This window comes from Oncorhynchus kisutch, linkage group LG30 (genome assembly GCF_002021735.2).
Source record: "Oncorhynchus kisutch isolate 150728-3 linkage group LG30, Okis_V2, whole genome shotgun sequence".
NCBI lineage: Eukaryota > Metazoa > Chordata > Actinopteri > Salmoniformes > Salmonidae > Oncorhynchus > Oncorhynchus kisutch.
Window position 1 is genome coordinate 5,706,825 of NC_034203.2, and position 25,793 is coordinate 5,732,617.

Consider the following 25,793-nt stretch of genomic DNA (forward strand, 5'->3'; position numbering starts at 1 on the left):
TCATGTCTTGTGCACCAGACGCATGGAATAGTCTACAATCCATGCTTCATTTAGACATGTTAGTGCCACTGAATGAATTTATGTTTTTGATGGGAGACTCTGTTATACAGAGGAGTGTAAATGCTTATTTTAGGCTGGATCATGTTGTTGAATTGTATTGTATTGTCGTAAGTTTTAATTCTCTAATGTATTGATTGTTGCTGCCTTCTTGGCCAGGTCTCCCTTGAAAAAGAGACGGTGTCTCAATGGGCTTTACCTGGTTAAATAAAGGTTCAAATAAATAAATAACAGCAGAGTAAAGCGGTCTTCATTCCTTCCAGACGGAAGAGGGAAGGAGATTCCAACATCCTGTGGCCACTCTGTTGTTCTACCCCCTCCCTTATCAGGCACCAGGCACTACAACACCTCTAATAAGAGTTCAGGAGCAGCCACCCGGTTTCTCCAAGGGGCAGCGAGAGACTTAGCCACAGAGCCAGTTGTTGTTACCCCAAGTACCGTTCTCATGGGGCAGTCCACCGTCCTCATGGGGCTGCCCAACACCCCTCTGTCCCAGGTAGTGCAAACTCCTCTGCTTGCAGTCGATGCCCCGGATTCAGAGCTGACCTGTAAACTTAGATGGAGACATAGGCAGCACCGAGGTGGTCACCTCCAGAAGCATCCCAGAAAGCACTCACCTGACTTCCAAACTCCAGCAGGTCACTCCCGTGATCTGCTCCCAAGTGGTTAGTCACTACTAGTCGCCTCCTTGTTGTGGCCTTTTATTGAGATACACATTTCCCACTGTAAATTTAGAGGAGACTATAAAAAAAGGCCAGACCTTCAGATGTAGTGTTCCCCTATGCACCCCTAGTTTGTCCCTTTAGTTAGAATCACCCCTAACTTTCTATCCAATCAGGGACATTCTCTTTAGCCTGCTCATTATATGTTCTGCCTCTAGCCACTGAGTTTCGGTGAAGACAAAATGGACAGTTTGTGATTATCCACAGACATGAACTGCGTTCAATAGCGAATAAAAACTAAGTGGAGCAAGCTTTCAGGTTGGTGCCACAACCACAACCTTACACTTCACTCGACCCTCGGTCTGAACTGGCCTAGTTCTTCATTTCTCAAAGGAAAAACATCAACCAATTTCTAAAGACTGGTGACATCTAGTGGAAGCGATATGAACTGCAAGCAAGTGCCTTAGAAATCTAGATCCCCAAAGAAAACCAATTGAAAAGAGAGCGACCTCAATTTATTTTCCTGGATAGTTTGCCCTTGGGGTTTTGCCTGCCAAATAAGTTCTGTTATACTCACAGACATCATTTTAACCGTTTTACAAACTTTAGAGGGCTTTCTATCCATATCTACCATGCATATCCTAGCTACTGGGCCTGAGTAGCAGGCAGTTTACTTTGGGCACGCTTTTCATCCGGACGTGAAAATACCGCCCCCTTTCCCAAACAGGTTAAAGTAAGTAAGAATATGTAATGTTTATCATACTGTATGCTGTCGGGTTATTATGAAGGTGCTTATAGCTTATGCATCATGATTGCTAGCAAATAAATTAGCTAGTTAGCCAGGCTAACTATTTTTTATGCGTCATGCACATAGTGCTTTGCAGTTATGTTTTGCTTGAGATATAAGAAAATTTATGTCATTCTGTGCAGAGTTTGTTTACATTGTACAGCTTGTTGGTCACTGCAGCGGCTTATTAGAGATAGGAGGTTTAAGTTGTGTTATTGAGCACTCTCGCGCTGTCCACCATTTTCATGGTCAGCATGCAGTTATTGCTCCTTCTAGTGATTATGTGTCCTTGCGGGGCACTTTATTGTTTACCGCCTATGTTAGCATACTAGAGCTGTATTGTGTAGCAGTGTATAGACTGCATGTGTATTCTGCTGTTCTAATTCATGTTCTCCTAAACTGATTTATCTTTTAGATGTAATAGGAGCATATTACATACAGCATATCATTTTAAGTCAGTATTGCTCTAGCCTGCAGCCTTGTAGTGATTCAATATCCAACCCAGCAACCTAGCGTAGCTATCAGAAAACAGGGGTTACCCTGCCCTATTTTACAGTAGGGAACTACGGAACATTCAAGGATATGAGTTCGAATTTTGTGAAGGCACACAATTTGAAAATTGTTTTATGTGAAACCACACTTTCTTCACTGTTTAATGTTTTTTTTATTGAATATTAAAACATACAGTCTACCTGCAGTGAAGCCGCTCAACATCTACATCACATTCAGTCATCTAACCGACTCCAATCCAGAGCGACACACAGAATCAACCAGGGTCAACGCCCTGCTCAAGGGAACATCGACAGATCTCCCACAAGGTCAAAAACGGGGACCGAACAGCGACCTATCAGCCACCGACCCAAGCTCCCAAACGCCAGGCCACTAGCCCTCCAAGCCCCCCCCCCCCCCCCCCCCCCACAGATTGCAAGTTGAAGATAAGTACTTTTACTAAGAGAATTAGTATATTAGTAATTGACTGACCAGGTCAATATTAGATCAATGTTATACATTTGCAGCCATTTCTGAACCTGAGACCAGAAACAGGCTACCTGAGGGCAATAATCAAATCAAATTGATGCTGTATCCTCACCACAAAATCTGCAGAGCTGCAATGATTGCCCCAAATAATAAACATTTTGTTGGAGGCAAGAACAATAATAACAAAGTACAATAATTTTAGCTGAACAGCACAAAGTCTTAAATATTGCGTTGTTTTATATATCAACTCATGTAGCATGGAATCGGCACTTCAAAAATCTCAGTTTTGATCATTTATATTGGGCAGACAGACCAGTTCCCTACCTCCTCCCGCTGCCACCTGCCTCCTCCATTTTTGGGGTAATGTTGTAATCAATTGGTTGTACTCTTGGATTGAGTAGTCAATTCTGATAACTCCATAAAATACATAACTCTACCATTCCAATATACAAGATATAATTTAAAAACAAAATAAATAAAAAATCTATAAAACAGGTATTTTATCAACCAGCACATTTGAGTTCAGCCATAATATTTGATCTATCTTTTCAGGGGGAAGAAATTGAAATAGTATCCAGCTTGGTTATGTTCGTTTGTGAAAAAGAAAGTATTTTCCTATTTTGTTGCCTTACATCCTGGAATTAAAATGTATTTTTGGGGAGTTTTATCATTTGATTTACCCAGCATGCTTACCACTTTGAAGATATTTTCTATTGTGAAAAAAAACAAGTAAAAAAGTAAGAAGTAAAACAAAAAGTGCACTTGAGCGTGCATAACTATTCACCCCCCCCCCAATACTTTGTAGAGACACCTTTTGCAGCAATTACAGCTGCAAGTCTCTTGGGGTATGTCTCCATAAGCTTGGCACATCTAGCCACTGGACTTTTTGTCCATTCTTCAAGGCAAAACTACTCCAGCTCCTTCAAGTTTGATGGGTTCCGCTGGTGTCAATGTCCTGCTGGAAGGTGAACCTCTGTCAGAGTCTCAAATTTCTTGAAGACTAAAACAGATTTACCTCAATTTGCCTTTATTTACCGCCATCCATCATTCCTTAAATTTTGACAAGTTTCCCAGTCCATGAAGATTAAAAACATCTTGTTTTTGGGATGATGACAGGTGTTGGGTTTGCGCCAGACATGGCATTTTCTTTGATGGCCAAAAAGCTCAATTTTAGTCTCATCTGACCAGAGTACCTTCTTCCATATGTCTCCCACATGCCTTTTGGCAAACACCAAACGTGTTTGCAAATTCCTTTCTTTAAAAAAGGCGTATCCCATAGCCAGATAGCATTACCTCTAAATTATCGTTCAGTTTGGTCTCTAAAATGAGATTCTAATCTCATTCTTGGTACTTCATAGTACCAAAACATTACCTCACTATCTGGAATGGTCTTTAGGCTTTATTGGCCAAAGACATCGTAAATCTCCTCTGTCAGTGCTATCTCATAGAGGCCCATCCTCAGTGGAACACACACACACAATATTAGACAGATTCTATTCTGTCGAATTAAACAACCATTCTAATGCAATACAAAGATTAAAAAATAATCTTACAAGCACTATAACATAATATCTCAATTTTCCACGACATCTCCCCATCACATGGTTTAACAGATTGTCTTCCAATGTGAATGTATGTTCCATTCTGACCTCTCCCCTCTCTGGGCCACAAGTAACATTTTTTCCCCAGAGAAGAAAGGAAAAATGCAACTGCCGACAGTATAGTCCAAAAAGAGACATTCTAATGACAAGTATCTCAAAGTAAATAAAACATATTATTTATCTATGTTACCGAACTAATTCTGATTCAGCTGGCTAAGTTTTTGAACAACACTACTGTCCTCGGGCACTTACACCAACTGCTACAGGGCAGAGATCTAAGAATTTGTCAGATAGTGTGATGAACACCACCTACAAAACTGAAGGTGAAAAAAAACTGAGGAGATGATCCTTGAGTTTGAGTTTATTTTATTTTTACAGGGACAGTGCACATTAATCAACGTTTCAGTAAAAGTGCAATACCGACAATCAAAACCGTCAATCAATGAGCAGTGAGCACACACAGAGCATCATTGGACAAGCAAGACATAGCATGCAGACAGAGTAACATAGCACAAAAGGACCACAACCCCATTTCAAATCATGGTGGTACACAGGGAGAACATTGAGCTTTTGAACTCATTGCTTTGTCACGTTTTTTTCCAGTATTACTTTAGTGCGTTGTTGCAAACAGGATACATGTTTTGGAATGTTTATATTCTGTACAGGCTTCCTTCTTTTCACTCAGTCAATTCGGTTAGTTTTGTGGAGTAACTACAATGTTGATCCATCTTCAGTTCACTCGTATCACAGACACTTTTTTAAAGTCACCATTGGCCTCATGGTGAAATCCCTGAGATGTTTCCTTCCTCTCCGGCAACTGAGTTAGGAAGGACGCCTGTATCTTTGTATTGACTGGGTGTATTGATACACCATCCAAAGTGTAATTAATAACTGTATTTTTACCCAAAAACCAATAGGTGCTTTTCTTTGCAAGGCATTGGAAAACATCCCTGCTCTTTGTGGTTGAATCTGTGTTTGAAATGCCCTGCTCGACTGAAGGACCTTACAGATAATTGTATGTGTGGGGTGCAGAGATGAGATAGTCATTAAAAAATAAGGTTAAACATTATTATTGCACACAGATTCCATGCAACTTATTATGTCACTTGTTAAGCACATTTTTACTCTTGAATTTATTTAGGCTTGCAATAACAAAGGGGTTGAACACTTAATGTGAAATAATTGGAATTATGTGTAGGCCAGTGTAAGTAAAAACGCAATTCAATTAATTTTAAATTCAGGCTGTAACATATCAAAATGTGGAAAAAGTCAAGGGGTGTGAATACTTTCTGAAGACTCTATGCCAGTAGATGTTATGGGGTTGATGCTTTGATGTTAGCCTTAAGTATTCAGGAAGTATGCCAAAGAATCAAGTCAAAAGTGTATGGAGGAGGGTTCCACACAGACAAGAGTGGATTTAGTGATGGGTTACAACTACTCATTTTACAATATCATTGTTTCTGAGCAGATAACTTGTTAATCTCACATCACTAAAGGGATATCATTGAAATGTCTTTCCTGAAATAAGTGTCAGTGACACTAAGGCTGTGGCAGTCATGGCATTTTGTCAGCCCGTAACTGTCAAGCAAATAACTGCCATTTTCACGGAATTGGCTGTTAATTAACAAACACGTTCAGCATCTCCGGGCTCCCATCCATAGACTACAAGCCACTAATACGGACCTTTGGAACATCTACATTTTAAAATGTTAAAAAATTGTTTTTTAATATAGCCTACACCATCACAATAAATCCATTAGGCTATTTATTTTAGGCAGGTCTATGGAAACATTCAAATCAAATCAAAGTTTATTTGTCACATGCACTGAATACAACAGGTGTAGCAGACCTTACAGTGAAATGCTTACTTACAGGCTCTACGCAATAGTGCAAAACAGGTATTAGGTGAACAATAGGTAGGTAAAGAAATAAAACAACAGTAAAAAGACAGGCTATATACAGTACCGAGGCTATAAAAGTAGCGAGGCTACATACAGACACCGGGTAGTCAGGCTAATTGAGGCAGTATGTACATGTACAGTGAGGGAAAAAAGTATTTGATCCCCTGCTGATTTTGTATGTTTGCCCACTGACAAAGAAATGATCAGTCTATAATTTTAATGGTAGGTTAATTTGAGCAGTGAGAGACAGAATAACAACAACAAAATCCAACAACAAAATCCATTGATTTGCATTTTAATGAGGGAAATAAGTATTTGACCCCCTCTCAATCAGAAAGATTTCTGGCTCCCAGCTGTCTTTTATACAGGTAACGAGCTGAGATTAGGAGCACACTTAAAGGGAGTGCTCCTAATCGCAGTTTGTTACCTGTATAAAAGACACCTGTCCACAGAAGCAATCAATCAATCAGAATCCAAAGAGACAAACATTCATGCATACAGTACATTCATTTGATGTAAGGGTGGTCCCAGAAATCAAACACACTACACTGGTGTTACAAGCGCTACGCTCAACCAACTGAGCTACAAAGGACCAACTTCAGTAGTTATACAAACCTTAGGCTATAGCCTATTTTCTGATTTCTAATACATTTTAAGGCTGCATGATGCAACTCCAATAAATACTTTTTTTAAAGTTGCATGAATGGAATGTGTGGACAATTTTCTCAAGGCTTTTGGAAAGAAATTCTGTCGGAATGCTCGACCGGTTTCGCTCATTCAGCCAACAAACTTTCAACAGGTTCTCCCCATTTGTCACGTTCGTTGAATGGAGGAGAACAAGGCTCAGCATGATGTGAATACATGATACTTTAATGAAGACGAAGGCCACTAAGCAAACTATACAAATAACAAAATGAACGTGAAGCTATAATATACTGAGTGCAAACACAGACAGCTAGACATAGACAATAACCAATAATAATAAAGAATATGGCTGCCTAAATATGGTTCCCAATCAGAGACAACGATAAACAGCTGCCTCTGATTAAGAACCAATCTAGGCAACCATAGACATACAAAACACCTAGATAGTAAACAACCCCATATATATATATAAAACCCCTAGACAGGGTCAAAAACGCACACATCACCCATGTCACACCCTGACCTAACCAAAATAATAAAGAAAACAAAGAATACTAAGGTCAGGGCGTGACAGTACCCCCCCCCCCCCCCAAAGGTGCGGACTCTGGCCGCACACCTAAGCCTATATGGGAGGGTCTGGGTGGGCATAACTCCGAGGTGGCGGTTCTGGCTCAGGACGTGGACCCCGCTCCACTTCTGACTTGTCACACTTACTTAATGTCTCTGGAGCGGGAACCCTCAACACCGACCACGGACTAGAGGACGCCACTGGACTGATGGTCGAGTCTGGAGTGAGTGGCGCCTCTGGATTGGAGGGAGACTCTGGCGGATGCGGACTGGAGGGAGACTCTGGCGGATGCGGACTGGAGGGAGACTCTGGCGGATGCGGACTGGAGGGAGACTCTGGCGGATGCGGACTGGAGGGAGACTCTGGCGGATCTGGACTGTGACCCGTCGTGGTAGGTTCTGTCGCTGGACGCTCTGGACTGGGTACTGCTGCCGGACGCTCTGGACTGGGTACTGTTGCCGGACGCTCTGGACTGGCGAGGCGCACTGTAGGCCTGGTGCGTGGTGCCGGCACTGGTGGTACCGGGCTGGGGACACGCACCTCAGGGCGAGTGCGAGGAGCAGGAACAGGGAGTACTGGACCCTGGAGACGCACTGGAGGGCTGGTGCGTGGTACCGGCAATGGTGGTACTGGACTGAGGACACGCACCTCAGGGCAAGTGCGGGGAGGAGGAACAGGGCGTACTGGACTGCCAAGGCGCACTATAGGCCTGTGCGTGGTGCCGGCACTGGTGGTACCGGGCTGGGGACACGCACCTCAGGGCGAGAGCGATGAGCAGGAACAGGGAGTACTGAACCATGGAGACGCACTGGAGGCCTGGTGCGTGGTACCGGCACTGGTGGTACCGGGCTGAGGACACGCACCTCAGGGTGAGTGCGGGGAGGAGGAACAGGGCGTACAGGGCTCTGGAGATGCACAGGCAGCCTGGTGCGTGGTGTTGGCACTGGTGGTACTGGGCTGGGGACACGCACCTCAGGGAGAGTGCGGGGAGCAGGCACAGGACGCACAGGGCTGTGCAGACTCACAGTATGCAGAGCCGGCGCAGGATATCCTGTTCCATGGAGGTACACTGGAGACCTGTTATGGGATTTTTATCAATAATGACTAAATGAGGTATACTGCACTATAACTGGCAAGAATTCTACCCTGTCTTTCTTGTAGTATTAAATAATGTTTGTCCATTAGGAAGGGGTTATATGGCATGTACCTAGGAAGAAATGAATGTATATGGAGATAAGAGAGGACAGGGAGGGCTCCTCCAGAGTTATGGTGTCTGGGGGAGCCTGGAACGGTCAGTTGAGGGTTTATAAACTGTGGTTAGACTCCATGTTGGTGTGTATGTGTGTGCGTAGTTTAGGGGGGTATAAGAAGGAATGTATTTGTGAAAACTTTGGAGCTCTCGCAAATAAATTGGATCCTGATCAATTGTGAGCTGGGAATTCTGTCTGTTTTATTTAAAACCAGAACTTTACAAACTCTGGGTATCAGACAGATAAATATAATTGGAATTTATGAACACTGATTAAATAATAACTTGACAAGACCAGAACCTCCTTCCTGGCTGGATGCTCATTCTAGCCCGGCCAATGCGAGGAGCTGGAATAGAGCGCACCGGGCTAGGAATGCGCACTGGAGACACCATGCGTTCCACCGCATAACACGGTGCCTGACCAGTAACACGATCCCCACGGTAAGCACGAGGAGTTGGCTCAGGTCTCCTACCTGACTTAGCCAATCTCCTCGTGTGCCCCCCTTTGGGGCTGCCTCTCTGGCTTCCGTGCTAGCCGTGTACCCTTATATTGTCGCCGTTCCTCCATTCTCCTGTATCCCTCCTCGCACTGTTCCATAGAATCCCAGGCGGGCACTGGCACTCTACCTGGATCGATCGACCACCTCTCTATCTCCTCCCAGGTTGTTACCAACTCATCCTTCTCCCGGGTCCATTTTTCCACCAAGCGCTGTTCCTCCCATTCACGCTACTTGGTCTTTGTTTGGTGGGTTATTCTGTCACGTTCGTTGAATGGAGGAGACCAAGGCACAGCGTGATGTGAATACATGATACTTTAATGAAGACTAAGACCGCTAAACAAACTAATAAGCAAACTAACTAATAACAAAACGACCGTGAAGCTATAATATACTGAGTGCAAACACAGGCAACTAGACATAGACTGCCTAAATATGGTTCCCAATCAGAGACAACGATAAACAGCTGCCTCTGATTGAGAACCAATCTAGGCAACCATAGACATACAAAACACCTAGAGATAGTAAACAACCCCATAAACATACAAAACCCCTAGACAGTACAAAAACACATACATCACCCATGTCACACCCTGACCTAACCAAAATAATAAAGAAAACAAAGAATACTAAGGTCAGGGCGTGACACCATTAAGCAACGAGTCGGAGTCAGAGGCCAAGCCATCTCAGGTCTCTCCTCCATCCGTTACGGGGTCTGAGCCACCGAATCCTCCTCTGACAAATTGAAAACCCTAGTCATTGGCGACTCCATTACCCGCAATATTAGACTTAAAAAGAATCATCCAGCGATCATACACTGTTTACCAGGGGGCAGGGCTACCGACGTAAAGGCTAATCTGAAGATGGTGCTGGCAAATTCAAAAACTGGCGAGTGTCGAGTGTAGAGAGTATAGGGATATTGTTATCCACGTCGGCACCAATGACCTCTGACTGATGAAACAGTCAGAGGTCACGAAGAGCAACATAGCTTCAGCATGTAAATTAGCTAGAAAGATGTGTCGACTTCGATTGTCTCTGGCCCCCTCCCAGTTAGATGGAGTGATGAGCTCTACAGCAGAGACTCAAAACTCAATCGCTGGTTGAAAACAGTTTTCTGCCCCTCCCAAAAGGTAGAATTTGAAGATAATTGGCCCTCTTTCTGGGACTCACCCACAAACAGGACCAAGTCTGGCCTGCTGAGTAGTGACTGACTCCATCCTAGCTGGGGGGTGCTCTCATCTATAACTCCACTAGCTCCACAATGAGATGGGCAGCAGGCTGTTATGTTAGCCAGGCTGTATTATTGACTGTACGTTTTGTTTATGTTTTGTTTATTCCATGTGTTGTTGTATGAGTCTAATTGCTATGCTTTATCTTAGCCAGGTCGCAGTTGCAAATGAGAACTTTTTCTCAAATAGCCTGGTTAAATAAAGATAGCTGAGCTGACTACACTGAGCTCATGCTTTAGCTGCCACTAAATTGGCAGCATGGCTAACATTTTAATTTTTTATTTATATGAAATAAATTAAAAATACAAATGTTAGCCAGGCTGCCAATTTAGTGGAGTCTGCCACTAGCACAGTCAGTGTAGTCAGCTCAGCTATCCCCATTGAGAACATGTCTGAGCCTCGATCTAGGTTGAGCAAAACTAAACATGGCGGTGTTCGCTTTAGCAATCTCACTGGAATAATGTGCTCCTCCGTTCCTGTCATTATTGAAAGCGATTGTGATATGGATCCTGAGTGGCGCAGAGATCTAAGGCACTGCATCGAGGTGCTAGAGGCGTCACTACAGACCCTGGTTCAATCCTGGGCTGTATTTACAACCAGCTGTGATCGAGACAAAGGGTGGTACACAATTGGCCCAGCGTCGTCCGGGTTAGAGGAGGGTTTGGCCGGGATAAATAAGAATTTGTTCTTAACTGACTTGCATAGTTAAATAAAGGTTAAATAAAATAAGGAATCTCCAAATAGGGATACTAAATGTTAGATCACCTCCAAGGCAGTTATAGTCAATGAGTTATAATCACTGATCATAACCTTTATGTGATTGGCATGATTGAAACATGGCCTAAGCCTGATGAATTTACTGTGTTAAATGAGGCCTCTCCTCCTGGTTACACTAGTGATCTTATCCCGCGTAGGTGTGCTGACATTTACGATAGCAAATTTAAATTTATTCCCACAAAAATGACAGAGTTTCGTGTTTTGAGCTTCTAGTCTATGCAGCCGACTCAATCACTTTTTATAGCTACTGTTTACAGGCTTCCTGGGCTGTATACAGAGTTCCTCGCTGAGTTCCCTGAATTCCTATCGGACCTTGTAGTCATGGCAGATAATATTCTCATTTTTTGTGACTTTAATATTCACATGGAAAAGTCCACAGACCCACTCCAAAAGGCTTTCGGAGCCATCATCGAGCCATCATCGACTCTGGGTTTTGTCCATCATGTCTCTGGACCTACTCATTGCCACAGTCATACCCTGGATTAAGTTTTGTCCCGTAGAATAAATATTGTGGATCTAAATGTTTTTCCTCATAATCCTGGACTATCGGACCATCATTTTATTACGTTTGTAATCGCAACAAATAATCTGCTCAGACTCCAACCAAGGATCATCAAAAGCCGTGCTATAAATTCTCTGGACAACCCAAAGATTCCTAGATGCCCTTCCAGACTCCCTCCACATACACAAGGAAGCCAGAGTACAAAAATCAGGTAACGGCCTATCTGAGGATCAAAATTTTACCGTGCGTAATACCCTAGATGCAATCGCACCCATAAAAACAAAAAACATTTGTCACAAAGAAACTAGCTCCCTGGCATACAGAAAGTACCCGAGCCCTGAAGCAAGCTTCCAGAAAATTGGAACGGAAATGGCATTCCACCAAACTGGAAGTCTTCCTACTAGCTTGGAAAGAAAGTACATGCAATATCGAAGTGCCCTCACTGCTGCTCGATCATCCTATTTTTCCAACCAAATTGAGGAGAATAAGAATAATCCAACATTTCTATTTGATACTGTCTCGAAGCTAACTAAAAAGCAGCATTCCCCAAGAGAGGATTGCTTTCACTTCAGCAGTGATGAATTCATTAACTTCTTTGACGAAAATATCATGATCATTAGAAAGGAAATTACGGACTCCTCTTTGAATCTGCGTATTTCTCCAAAGCTCAACTGTCCTGAGTCTGCACAACACTTCCAGGACCTAGGATCAAGGGAGACAATCAAGTTTTTTTATCCTATATTTCTTTAATCCTAATCCAAACATTAGCATGAATTTCATCAACAAGAAGTACAACATTACAAATCTTTTCCGAGATGTGAGATAATTTACTTGCTATCTGTAATATCGTATAGATTTGGAATCATGACATTACGTACTTTCGATGAAAAGTATATATGAAAATAAAAGTTTCTTGAGAAGGGATATGCATAGTTACTTTAACTATACATTCATGTACATACTACCTCAATTGGGCCGACCAACCGGTGCTCCCACACATTGGCTAACCGGGCTATCTGCATTGTGTCCCACCCACCACCCGCCAACCCCTTTTTTAAGCTACTGCCACTCTCTGTTCATCATATATGCATAGTCACTTTAACCATATCTACATGTGCATACTACCTCAATTAGCCTGACTAACCGGTGTCTGTATGTAGCCTCGCTACTTTTATAGCCTCGCTACTGTATATAGCCTGTCTTTTTACTGTTGTTTTATTACTTTACCTACCTATTGATCACCTAATCCCTTTTTTGCACTATTGGTTAGAGCCTGTAAGTAAGCATTTCACTGTAAGGTCTGCTACACCTGTTGTATTCGGTTCACGTGACAAATAAACTTTGATTTGATTGCATGATGATTAGCTTAGAAACAACATGGCACAGCATGAAAATGTGAATGTGATTGGGTGGGGGCTGCTGGGTGTGGGCGTTATACGTTTCTTCATTCATTAGATTCCTATATTATTTTTATAATATCTCTGGCAGCGGCACCATGCAATGCACCCTGGGCTAAAGAGGCAGACAAATAAGAAAAATGTGAATGACCCTCTGTTAAATTACACATTTCTCGAGGTAGGAATATCATAAAAATATGATCAATGGCTCATTCGAGAGAAGACATTGTTATATGCTATGGAGGTACATTTGTGTCCTTTTGTTGAGAGCATAACCTTTTTATTTTTAATCAAAAATAATTATTCTGAAAGCAAAAACCAGGCTTTAAAGTTAAAAATTTTTTTGTTGCAATCAAAGATTTTGTTATAGAGCTGTCACGTTCTGACCTTTATTTCCTTTGTTTTATCATTATTTAGTATGGTCAGGGCGTGAGTTGGGTGGGCAGTCTATGTTTGTTTTTCTATGATTTGGGTATTTCTATGTTTCGGCCTAGTATGGTTCTCAATCAGAGGCAGGTGTCATTAGTTGTCTCTGATTGAGAATCATACTTAGGTAGCCTGGGTGTCACTGTGTGTTGGTGGGTGATTGTTCCTGTCTCTGTGTTTTGCACCAGATAGGGCTGTTTAGGGTTTCACACGTTTCTTGTTTTTTCTCAATCAGTTGTTCATGTGTACGTTTACATATTAAAAGAACCATGGACACTTACCACGCCGCATATTGGTCCTCTGATCCTTTTCGCCTCTCCTCTTCGGAAGAAGAGGAGGAAATCCTTGACAGAATCACCCACCCAACTCGGACCAAGCGGCGTGGTAAACAGCAGCGACGACAGCAGCAGCAACAACAACAACAGCAACAACAGCGGCCAGCATCACAGGACTACACAACTTGGGAGGAGATAGACAGGTGGGCGGTCGAACCAGGGAGAGTGCCGGAGCCCGCCTGGGATTCAATGGAGCAGTGCAAGGAGGGTTACAGGAGGATGAGGTTGGCGAAGGCAGTGCGACAGGTACGAGAGGCAGCCCCCCCCCAAAAAATTTTTTGGGGGGGCAGACGAGGTGTGGTACTAAGCCAGGAAGCAGACCTGAGCTCACTCCTCGTGCTTATGATAAGCAGCGCATTACTGGTCAGGCACCGTGTTATGCGGTTAAGCGCACGGTGTCGCCAGTGCGTGCCCATAGCCCGGTGCGCTATAGGGCAGCCCCCCGAAAGTGCCATGCGAGTGTGGGCATTGAGCCAGGGCGTATGGTGCCTGCTCAGAGGGTCTGGTCGCCGGTACGCAGTTTTGGTCCAGGTTATCCTGCGCCGGCTCTGCGTGCTGTGTCTCCGGGACGCTGGGAGGGTGCAGTGCATCCTCTGCCTGCGCTCCGCTCGTGCCGGGCAAATGTGGGAGTGGAGCCTAAGGGAGAGGTGCGTGTAGTAAGCACTAGATCTCCCGTGCTTACCCACAGCCCGGTTCAACCTGTGCCTGCACTCTGGAGGGTCCGGGCTAGAGTAGTTGTCCAGCCTGGGGAAGTGGTGCCAAGGTTGCGCACCAGAGCTCCAGTGCTCCCCCACAGCCCGGTCCTTCAGGTGCCTCCTAACACCAAGCCTCCTGAAGGTCTCCCCAGCCTGGTGGTTCCTGTGGCAGCCCCACGCACCAGGCTGTCTCCTCCCTGCAGGTGGTCCCGCCTGTCCGGCGCCGCTGCCGGAGCCTCCCGCCTGTCCGGCGCCGCTGCCGGAGCCTCCCGCCTGTCCGGCGCGGCTGCCGGAGTCTCCCGCCTGTCCGGCGCGGCTGCCGGAGTCTCCCGCCTGTCCGGCGCCGCTGCCGGAGTCTGAGCTTCTGCCCCTCTGTCCAGAGCTTCTGCCCCTCTGTCCAGAGCTTCTGCCCCTCTGTCCAGAGCTTCTGCCCCTCTGTCCAGAGCTTCTGCCCCTCTGTCCAGAGCTTCTGCCCCTCTGTCCAGAGCTTCCGCCCCTCTGTCCCGAGCTGCCCCTCTGTCCAGTGGGGTCATTGAAAGGGTGGTCATGGTTAGAAAGCCACGGAGGCGGACAATGAGGCGGACTAAGACAATGGTTAGGTGGGGTCCGCGTCCCGCGCCAGAGCCGCCACCGCGGACAGACGCCCACCCAGACCCTCCCCTATAGGTCAAGGTTTTGCGGCCGGAGTCTGCACCTTTGGGGGGGGGGGTACTGTCACGTTCTGACCTTTATTTCCTTTGTTTAATCATTATTTAGTATGGTCAGGGCGTGAGTTGGGTGGGCAGTCTGTTTGTTTTTCTATGATTTGGGTATTTCTATGTTTCGGCCTAGTATGGTTCTCAATCAGAGGCAGGTGTCATTAGTTGTCTCTGATTGAGAATCATACTTAGGTAGCCTGGGTGTCACTGTGTGTTGGTGGGTGATTGTTCCTGTCTCTGTGTTTTGCACCAGATAGGGCTGTTTAGGGTTTCACACGTTTCTTGTTTTTTCTCAATCAGTTGTTCATGTTTACATATTAAAAGAACCATGGACACTTACCACGCCGCATATTGGTCCTCTGATCCTTTTCGCCTCTCCTCTTCGGAAGAAGAGGAGGAAATCCTTGACAAGAGCGCCAAATTTTATGCATTTTATTCCCCAAAAATATTTTGAGAACAAAACTTATTTCGCTATCAACCACCCTGCATTTTTGCAATTTTTTGAGTGTCAGTTTGGCTACAATCAATACTGTTCAGCTTTTCTTTCCGACACAAAGGAAGTAATAGTGGACACCTACAAAGGACTGTGTGATGATGGCATCTACTAAGATGTATAATGTCTCCATCAAATCTAAGAAGTTAGTTAAACTTTTTTATTCTTACTTATTCGTAGACAAATTTTCAATGATATTTGAAATTGGAGTTGTTCTTCATCAACCTTTAATATATAAATAATGAAGCAGGTTAATAGGTTAAAAATTTCACATTTTATTCCAATGCTTTTTATTCAAGATACAACATTGTCATTTTTGGCCAGCTTTCTGTGCTGAATTGACATATCCTGAAAATTACATCTGCTGCTTTAGATTAAATGGTCATATCTCAGTTATTGTTTTTATATCTACAAAAAAATAAGTTATTTTCTTTACTTTCAGAGTGTGAGTTGATCAAGGGGTTGAAAATGTAGATATTGCCAGATGTATGTTATCTGTCTGAGGAACAGGCCGTGAAGCTTTATTGCTGGCAAAAGTGTCCATAACCAGAGGTAATTAAACTGTTCAGTGATCTTTTTCCCTCTTCCTCTCTGCCTGTCTTGATGTACATGGAACCTGTCTCACATGCATTAATTAAAAAACCCTTAAGATGTCAGCTGCTAATTTTCAGATTTACACCACATAAACACAGCCATTTTCACTGGACTATCGAGACCCTGTTGCTGCCAAGTCATGATTTCCCTGGGGGTTAGCCTTGCAGTAACCAAGTGGTGAGACACACAGCCCTCTATATATAAATGTTTCAGGTACACTCAGGTCACATACAGTCAGTAACCACTCACAGAGGCACACACAACTTGCATTTCTATAACTTCGGACCCACCTCAGTGTTCACTATTCACGGGTGAAGACCACAGAGATTTATGTTCCTCCCCCACACAAAACCTTTTCTTTCTCTCTGTTAGAGTGGAACGCACGCTTATGGAGAGATGTTTGGAGTGCTGTGACATGTCAGTACTACAACTTGCTGCACAGTTTGGAGGAAGACGGCTACCTGGACCTGTCGAATTCTATCCACCTCTTCTGTGTGGGATATGTGTTCCTACCTCGTCTGCGGACAGAACTGCACCATTTCACAGAGAGTTGGAATAATCACCCTTTAAGTACAGAGGCGAACCTGACACCTCACCAGCTGTTGCCAATGGATTCAAATGATCAAGTCATCAAGCTTCAAGTGGTATTTATATATTAATTTGTGATCTGGTAATTTAAAAGTCTAATGATGACATTCTCTTCTATTGGTTGTCCTTATGTGTTTGTTTTTCAGCATAAAGTACACTGTAGCCACTTAGTGTGGACATCAGGTGAGACTACACACACAGTTATATCAGCTGTGTTGGTGAACCCCTCCCGCATCTGAACTGGCTGACACAGAGGGCACAGCATGATCATAGGTGAGAGGTCACTTGGTCGGGTCAACAGGAAGTATTATTAAAGAGAGGCTTTACATTGAAATACAGATAGAGATCTAGTAGTCCCAGAGTTAATGATCCAAGGTCAGTTTTGCATTTCACCTCCTGATGATTTTGATGACAGATGGTGTTAGAATAAAAAAACAAAGCTTCATCATGCTCTCTCTCTATCCATCTGTCTCTCGTCTGCAGGTATGTTTTGATGTGGGAGAGGAAGCCTGTCCCGTCATCGTCACCTCACCCGCTCTTAAAACGTGTTACGGGTACACGTCCCCCTAGGGGTACACCCCCCCCCCTCAACTGAAACAGTGGCGCACAGAATGCAAAAATATTCTTAGAAATATTTAACCTCCACACATTAACAAGTCAAATAGCTCAAATGAAAGATATACACCTTGTTCATCTAGCCAGCAAGCCAGATTTCTAAAATGTTTTACGGTGAAAACATAGCACATATTTATGTCAAACCACCACCAAAGACACAGCTCATTTGAATAGCCATTTTGAACAAAAGATGCAATCAACAAACGCAGGATTAAAAGAAAAATAATTCACTAACCTTTTGAAAATCTTCATCAGATGACAGTAATAGGACATGTTACACAGTACATTTATGTTTTTTTCAATAATATGCCATTTATATCCATAAATCTCTGTTTACAATGACGCCATGTTCAAAAAATGCTACTCAAATGTCCGGAGAAATGATGATAGCTCCACCAGATAACGTCAGATAACAAGCAATACACATCATAAACTTTGACTAAATATACATGTTCTACATATAGTTAGAAAGATACACTGCTTCTTAATGCAACCGCTGTGTTACATTTATTTTTAACGTTACAGAATTCGCTCACTAGGCAATAATATGAGACGGCGCTCATAGATTAGCAATATGTCTCTGCTATGTTGGAGTCCACAGAAACACAAAATTACCACATAAATATTCCCTTACCTTTGATGTTCTTCGATCAGAAGTCGTGGAAGAAGTCATACTTACCAAAAACTGCGTTTGGCTTTCAAGTGTGTGTCTTTGGGTTATCAAACGCGACAAATTCCGGCTGAAATGCAGCCAAAATTCTAAGGGTTGCGCATCAAAACTTCAAAATTACATATTATATGTCGACTAAACTGGTCAAACTAAGTGCAGAATCAAGCTTTAGGATATTCTAAACGTGCAAAACAATTCTCAGCTCGAACAGACAAACCGACATCATTTGGTGAATCTTGGAACAAAGAGAGGTCCAGACGCGACGCGCGCATGAGAGTACGTGTATTTTCACGCGACCCGAAGGTTTTAGCCCGCCAAAGGGTGAGGGAGCGCACGATTTTCAATGAAATGCCCCATTGAAAGGAGACATCGCGCTGAAGAGATAGAAACTGTTCCCAGATCCGTAGCTGGTTGGGAAGGGTGGGGGCGATGACGTCAAAGTTGGCCCAACTTTACTGCTGACAGAGAGAGTTTGGAAGAATGGCTGCCCTGTGAATTCTGCTTTACATACAGACATAATTTGAACGGTTTTAGAAGCTTTAGAGTGTTTTCTATTCAATAATTATTATTATATGCATATATTAGCAATTTTGGACAGATTTTTTTTCTGTTTACTATGGGCACGCAATTCCTCCAAAGGGGGCACTAGGTTTTAAGACAACCTTCGGGCCGACTGGGAGCCCAAGCTGGTTAGGAGACACCACTAGAGACACTATGTAATTGTGATGAAGTGAGAGAATATTAGGGTAGCACTGTAATTCATTAATCATATGCTGTTTTCCCTGCTCCTCTGTTTTACCTCTTTCATTTTCTGTCTTCTACCCCTCTCTCCCCACCTCCACTTTGTTCCTCTTTTTTAAATAATTGACGCCATACGGGCATTGAAGTACAGATTTAACTTGTATTTATAATATAATATTACAATTATAATATTTATAATGCATGTATTATGTATTTATAACACCTGGATAATGAACTTTCAATAAAGCGTTTCACATTCTCCACCAGTTGAAATTAAGTATCTCATTGAAATACTACACATATCCTGTGTCCTCAGATTAATGCAGATGAAGGGAGTTAGATATGCATAGGAAATGTAGTGTACTGTTTTTTTCCTTGTATATATGAATTACAAATCAGCCTTTACTTAAATCATGTTTCTAGTCTATTGCATAGTTACAATGTGTAATCATTGCTGTCCCAGGAGCAGGAGTGGTAAACACTGTTGAAGTGTAATTGTAATACATACATGGAGACACAGCATCATTCAAAGAATTGAGTTTGATACACCTAGTATTGGATATGACTGAAAAAGAATGTCTCACAGAGATTCATAGCTGAACCACACCTTGATTTGCCAAGGAAGAGTACATGATCAGTGAATATATTCAATGTACAGGCTACAATGTGGGGATCTCATGCGTGGTAATAACTACAGTACATGTATATAGGACTTGCATCCTTGGCACAATAAAGTTATTATATTATACTCAATCCATAGGCTTCATTAATGCCATTCAGTCTTGAAGTCTATACAACAACTATGATAGCTGAGGTTCATAGGTTCTGAACTAATTTTCATACCAAACATTTTAGGGTCCATAAACAGATCGGCTAGCTACACATCCATAGGCATACAGTTATTTTTATGCTCCACTACACAATAGGCAAATAAATAGTTAGCTAGCTATGTTACTTCAGCTGCATTGCATGGCAAATATAAGCAAGGCAATCTAACACAATTGTACACTCAATTTGCAGTAAATGCTTAAGATTCTTTACATCCACTGTTTCACAAGACAACAGTTAGGTTTGCTCGTTTTCTCAGGAGTCCCTAAAATATTAAACAACACAAATTACAATTTCATGCTCATGCCATAACACTAGCTAGCTAGCTGGCTTATGTTAACTAGTCAGCTAACTTGCTAATTGTAATTTCAAGACAAAAAAATATGCACAATCGTTTGTCTCCACATTAACTAACATATTCCTCTCAATTGTACATCTTTGTACATGCTTGACTCATTAAAGTTAATTTAATAATTACCTACATTTGTTTCCACCGTAATGTTTTGTCAGCCATCTTTGCTAAAGAAAGTCACCAGGGATGGGTGGCTCGTGTCAAATTCGTCATTGGAACCACTTGATATGATTGGTTATATATAAACCGTGGAACCCAAATGCATAATGAGTGCTCTAACTCCCCCTTGCGGTGGTCTGGAGCAATGAAGCCGTGAGGCTGGGTAGCTCTAATCCCCACGGCGGAAGATCACAACTTTTAAAGGAGGTAATCTGACATGTATGACAGACGTTTTCACGATCTAAAAGTAATATTCCTATTAACTTCCAGTGTAGTGAGAGCGACTTTATCACAGTGCTACAGTGGTTCCTCCTTTAAAAGTGAATTCATACTGCAGCACACCTTGTGTGATGCCGCAGCATTCTGTGGCATGTCATTTAATTCCCTGCCATTTTTTCTGTTACTGCAAGTTATTGCTAGTTTAACCACCAGAGGCATCTTTTAGAAGCACTTGACAGTATTCCGTAATGGCGTTACAAGATTATGATTATTTTGTTGTTGTTGTAATAACAGAGTATATGGGATTGAATATAAGAAATTTGGCTTAATTAATTTGATTAATATTATGGTGTGTCTATTTAGAGAAAAACAAAAAATAAAATCCTCTGGGTTTCTGTTAGGATGGAATGGAATATATGGCGCTGTACATAGTGACGTTGGAGGATTCTAAATCTGTTGCCTTCATTAGACAACTTTGTTCCAATATTTCTGTAAATCAGTGATATTTATTCCCATGGTATTTTGTTATGGATCCATAACTAAATCAACATCTGCATTTTGGAAGAGTATTTTTTTATCAGTATTTTATTAATGAAATGTGAATGCAGGGCACGTGGGAGACCTGTGATATTTCATAGTTGTGATGTTTTCACTATTATTCTACAATGTAGAAAATAGAACAAATAAAAATCCTGGAATGAGTAGGTGTGTCCAAACGTTTGACTGGTACTTGCTTAATTAATTTGAATAATATATTATGGTGTTTCTATTCCATGAAAAACTAAACCCTCAGGTTTTCCGTTAGGATGGAATGGAAAATATGGCGTAGGCTACAGGATTGGAGAATTCTAAAATTGTTTGCCTTCATCAGACAACTTTGTTCCAATATTTCTATAAATCAGTGATATTTATTCCCATAGTAATTCGTTATGGATCCATAACTAAATCAACATCTGCATTTTGAAAGATCATTTTTGTATAATTATTTTATTAACAAAATGTGTTTATTTGTTTATTAGGCTACTATGCAGTCTGCAATACATATTGTAGCAAACATGGGAAAGTGCCTAATTCCTTACATAAGGGATATAAGGCCATGTCTGTACTACAGAATGCAGGGCACACGCGAGACTAGGGTTTGAATCCCTGTTGGGGAAGGAGTAAGCTTTCCTTGTAAATAGGAATTTGTTCTTTTAACTGATTTCATATACAGTGGGGCAAAAAAGTATTTAGTCAGCCAGCAATTGTGCAAGTTCACCCACTTAAAAAGATGAGAGAGGCCTGTAATTTTCATCATAGGTACACTTCAACTATGACAGACGAAATGAGAAGAAAAAAATCCAGAAAATCACATTTTTAATGAATTTATTTGCAAATTATGGTGGAAAATAAGTATTTGGTCACCTACAAACAAGCAAGATTTCTGGCTCTCACAGAGCCAGAACTTCTTATTCAAGAGGCTCCTCTGTCCTCCACTCTTTACCTGTATTAATGGGACCTGTTTGAACTTGTTATCAGTATAAAAGACACCTGTCCACAACCTCAAACAGTCACACTCCAAACTCCACTATGGCCAAGACCAAAGAGCTGTCAAAGGACACCTGAAACAAAATTGTAGACCTGCACCAGGCTGGGAAGACTGAATCTGCAATAGGTAAGCAGCTTGGTTTGAAAAAATCAACTGTGGGAGCAATCATTAGGAAATGGAAGACATACAAGACCACTGATAATCTCCCTCGATCTGGGGCTCCATGCAAGTTCTCACCCCATGGGGTCAAAATGATCACAAGAACGGTGAGCAAAAATCCTAGAACCACACGGGGGTTCGTAGTGAATGACCTGCAGAGAGCTGGGACCAAAGTAACAAAGCCTACCATCAGTAACACACTACGCCGCCAGGAACTCAAATCCTGCAGTGCCAGACGTGTCCCCCTGCTTAAGCCAGTACATGTCCAGGCCCGTCTGAAGTTTGCTAGAGAGCATTTGGATGATCCAGAAGAAGATTGGGAGAATGTCATATGGTCAGATGAAACCAAAATATAACTTTTTGGTAAAAACTCAACTCGTCGTGTTTGGAGGACAAAGAATGCTGAGTTGCATCCAAAGAACACCATACCTACTGTGAAGCATGGGGGTGGAAACATAATTTTTGGGGGCTGTTTTTCTGCAAAGGGACCAGGACGACTGATCCGTGTAAAGGAAAGAATGCATGGGGCCATGTATCGTGAGATTTTGAGTGAAAACATCCTTCCATCAGCAAGGGCATTGAAGATGAAACGTGGCTGGGTCTTTCAGCATGACAATGATCCCAAACACACTGCCTGGGCAATGAAGGAGTGGCTTCGTAAGAAGCATTTCAAGGTCCTGGAGTGGCCTAGCCAGTCTCCAGATCTCAACCCCATAGAACATTTTTGGAGGGAGTTGAAAGTCCGTGTTGCCCAGCAACAGCCCCAAAACATCACTGCTCTAGAGGAGATCTGCATGTAGGAATGGGCCAAAATACCAGCAACAGTGTGTGAAAACCTTGTGAAGACTTACAGAAAATGTTTGACCTCTGTCATTGCCAACAAAGGGTATATATCAAAGTATTGAGATAAACTTTTGTTATTGACTAAATACTTATTTTCCACCATAATTTGCAAATAAATTCATTAAGAATCCTACAATGTGATTTCCTGGATTTTTTTTCTCATTTTGTCTGTCATAGTTGAAGTGTACCTATGATGAAAATTACAGGCCTCTCTCGTCTTTTTAAGTGGGAGAACTTGCACAATTGGTGGCTGACTATATACTTTTTGCCCCACTGTATGTTGTTTCCAAGGCTGAGAATAAGAGTGACTGGGAAATCCAACACTCGCCTCTGTTTACTGGGGAAAATTAGAGCAACAACCTAAAGACTGCGCGGCTCCTTAATGTTATCCCCCCGACTTCCTTTTCTCCTTTTGCTCCTCCCCTATAGGCTTCTCTTCAGTCTAGACGTGAACTCTTTTATGGTTTATGGTGCATTGGCGCACAATCGCACATGGGCCCATGTAAACTAAAACCAAGGCACTAGAGCGGCATTGAGGGATAGAAAAAGTGCAGTCCAAGTAAACAGGGGTTGGCATCCACAGATGGACTTCATTTCCAAGACTGTTTTTTTCATTGACCTAAAAATTTCATCAATGAGTCTGCAATACGGGTTAAGGAAAAGAAAGGCTTGTGTACCAAAGAGTAAGGAGCGGAGTGCTTGTGAACCATGTGAAAAAACTATGGGTAACAAGAGTTGAAACCATGATGATGACCGATGTGCAAAACTGATAGCCCAAGCGACTTACAGCTGTAATCGCAGCAAAAGGTGGCGCTACAAAGTATTAACTTAAGGGGGCTGAATAATCTTGCACACCCAATTTTCAGTTTTTGATTTGTTAAAAAAGTTTTAAATATCCAATAAATGTCGTTCCACTTCATGATTTTGTCCCACTTGTTGTTGATTCTTCACAAAAAAATACAGTTTTATATCTTTATGTTTGAAGCCTGAAATGTGGCAAAAGGTCGCAAAGTTCAAGGGGGCCGAATACTTTCGCAAGGCACTGTATTTTGGGTTATGATAGAGTATGACGGTTGAACTACAGTAAGCTCATGAGGCATTTCTAAGTTATGTTCTTTAAGACTCAATGGGTACATATCATTCATTTCTAAGTCCAAAAATGGATGTAGCAACTGCAGATTTCCCCTTTAATATAGCAATTATGTGTACAAACATTTGTTTAAAAACATACTAAAAGTATGGAGTTAGAGCAACTTACAGTAGAACTATCTTTTTTTTCATTTCTAATAAATAAATAATACTGTGATGTTTCTAAGCCATATGCTTGTAGGCCCAAGAAACTTTTCAATGTTTACAACAACAAAAAATGATAATAAAGTTTGGAGCTTGAATTTAGAGGCTTTACTGAAATGTGCCCTCTGGGGGTGCTCTTGAGCCAATTGGACAGAAGGCTGCACACTTCCCCACACCCATGACCCAAAATAATATATTATTAGCCTAAAACAGATTGTGTGGTTTCATGATAAGAAATTGATAAATTATTATATCATATATGTATATGAATTATAGAGCCAATATTTAAGCCAAAATTTGAAGTAAATTATTAGCAACTTAACTTCTATAGTGCATCTTTAAAGTTTGAGGGACTTGAATAACGTCAGCAGAAACTTACACCACAGTATTAAATCCTAATGTGAACGATAACCTCAAGTCAACTTGATATCAACAAACTTGATCCACATGAGTGAAATGAACGGTAGTTCATGCTACCATGCCCTGAGGGTCACTACAAGCCATGACTATATTCTACTGTTTCATTCAGTATCTACGGTAAAACTATCACATTGGCAAATTTGCTTAGGCTAATTTCCATTCATGCTTCTTCTCTAAACGGTTTTGATTTTGAAAATGATTTCGTTTTTTTACTACTTGACTAGCAGTGGGATTTCATAATGCACGTTACCCGACTGCACTTAAGTGAACCTGCAAAGCAACTCAGCTAAACCAATGGACAAAGTTCATTAAAGCTATTTTGGCTAACACGGATATATTGTGTGCAGAGAGGAAAAGAGGGGGAGAATGCTGATGAAGAAAAAAAAGTGAATGGGGATCTGGTGGAGACAGGTTCGAAATAAAGTCAATAAGGAAGGGATTCTGCAAACAGTCAAAGTGCACTGACCTTATTAGCAGGTTGGTCAGCACTATTGACGGAAACACTTGGTTCAATTGGTCGCACACTATGCCAGCCCAGTGAGTTGGTGTTAACAACAATCGGTGGAGACTAAAGATCCTGAATGCCAACCAATGTGTCCGGCCTGAGACATGCCATTAAGTTATCTTGACACTCACCTTCACCATTGTTACAACCCCCCTCCTTCTCCCTTTATTGTCACACTGAGTACTAATTCTGTCACCAAATCAAGGAAAGGCCAAGTGTTTACTACCAGTACATAAACATGATTTTATTTGTCAGAAAAGTTCAAAAGTAAAATTATAAAACATCTCTCATGAAAAAATAAAAAATAAAAATAATTGTACAAGATAACAGACGTAAAAAAAATATTCCCAAACCCCTTCCAAAAAATAAGTAGTTAAATAACAATTTCACTGTCACGTGTTCAAGAACCAGGATGTAAATGGAAGTGAAATGCATACTTGCAAGTTCTCCTCAACAGTGCAGTACACCTGTATCAAAAAACACACAATATCAAGCAATATATACAAAAAAGTAATAAAGAGAAGTACATTTATTTTTTTACATTATTTAACTAGGCATGTCAGTTAATAAGAACAAATTCTTATTTACCCCGGCCAAACCCGGACGGCACTGGGCCAATTGTGCACCACCCTATGAGACTCCCAATCACGTCAGGATGTGATGCAGCCTGGAAAAGGGGAATATTTGAACAAAATATACACAAGAATATATTATATATAATATGAAATGTCCTAGACATGGTTGAGCAGCTTATATAAAAAATTATAAAAAGTTGCAGAAAT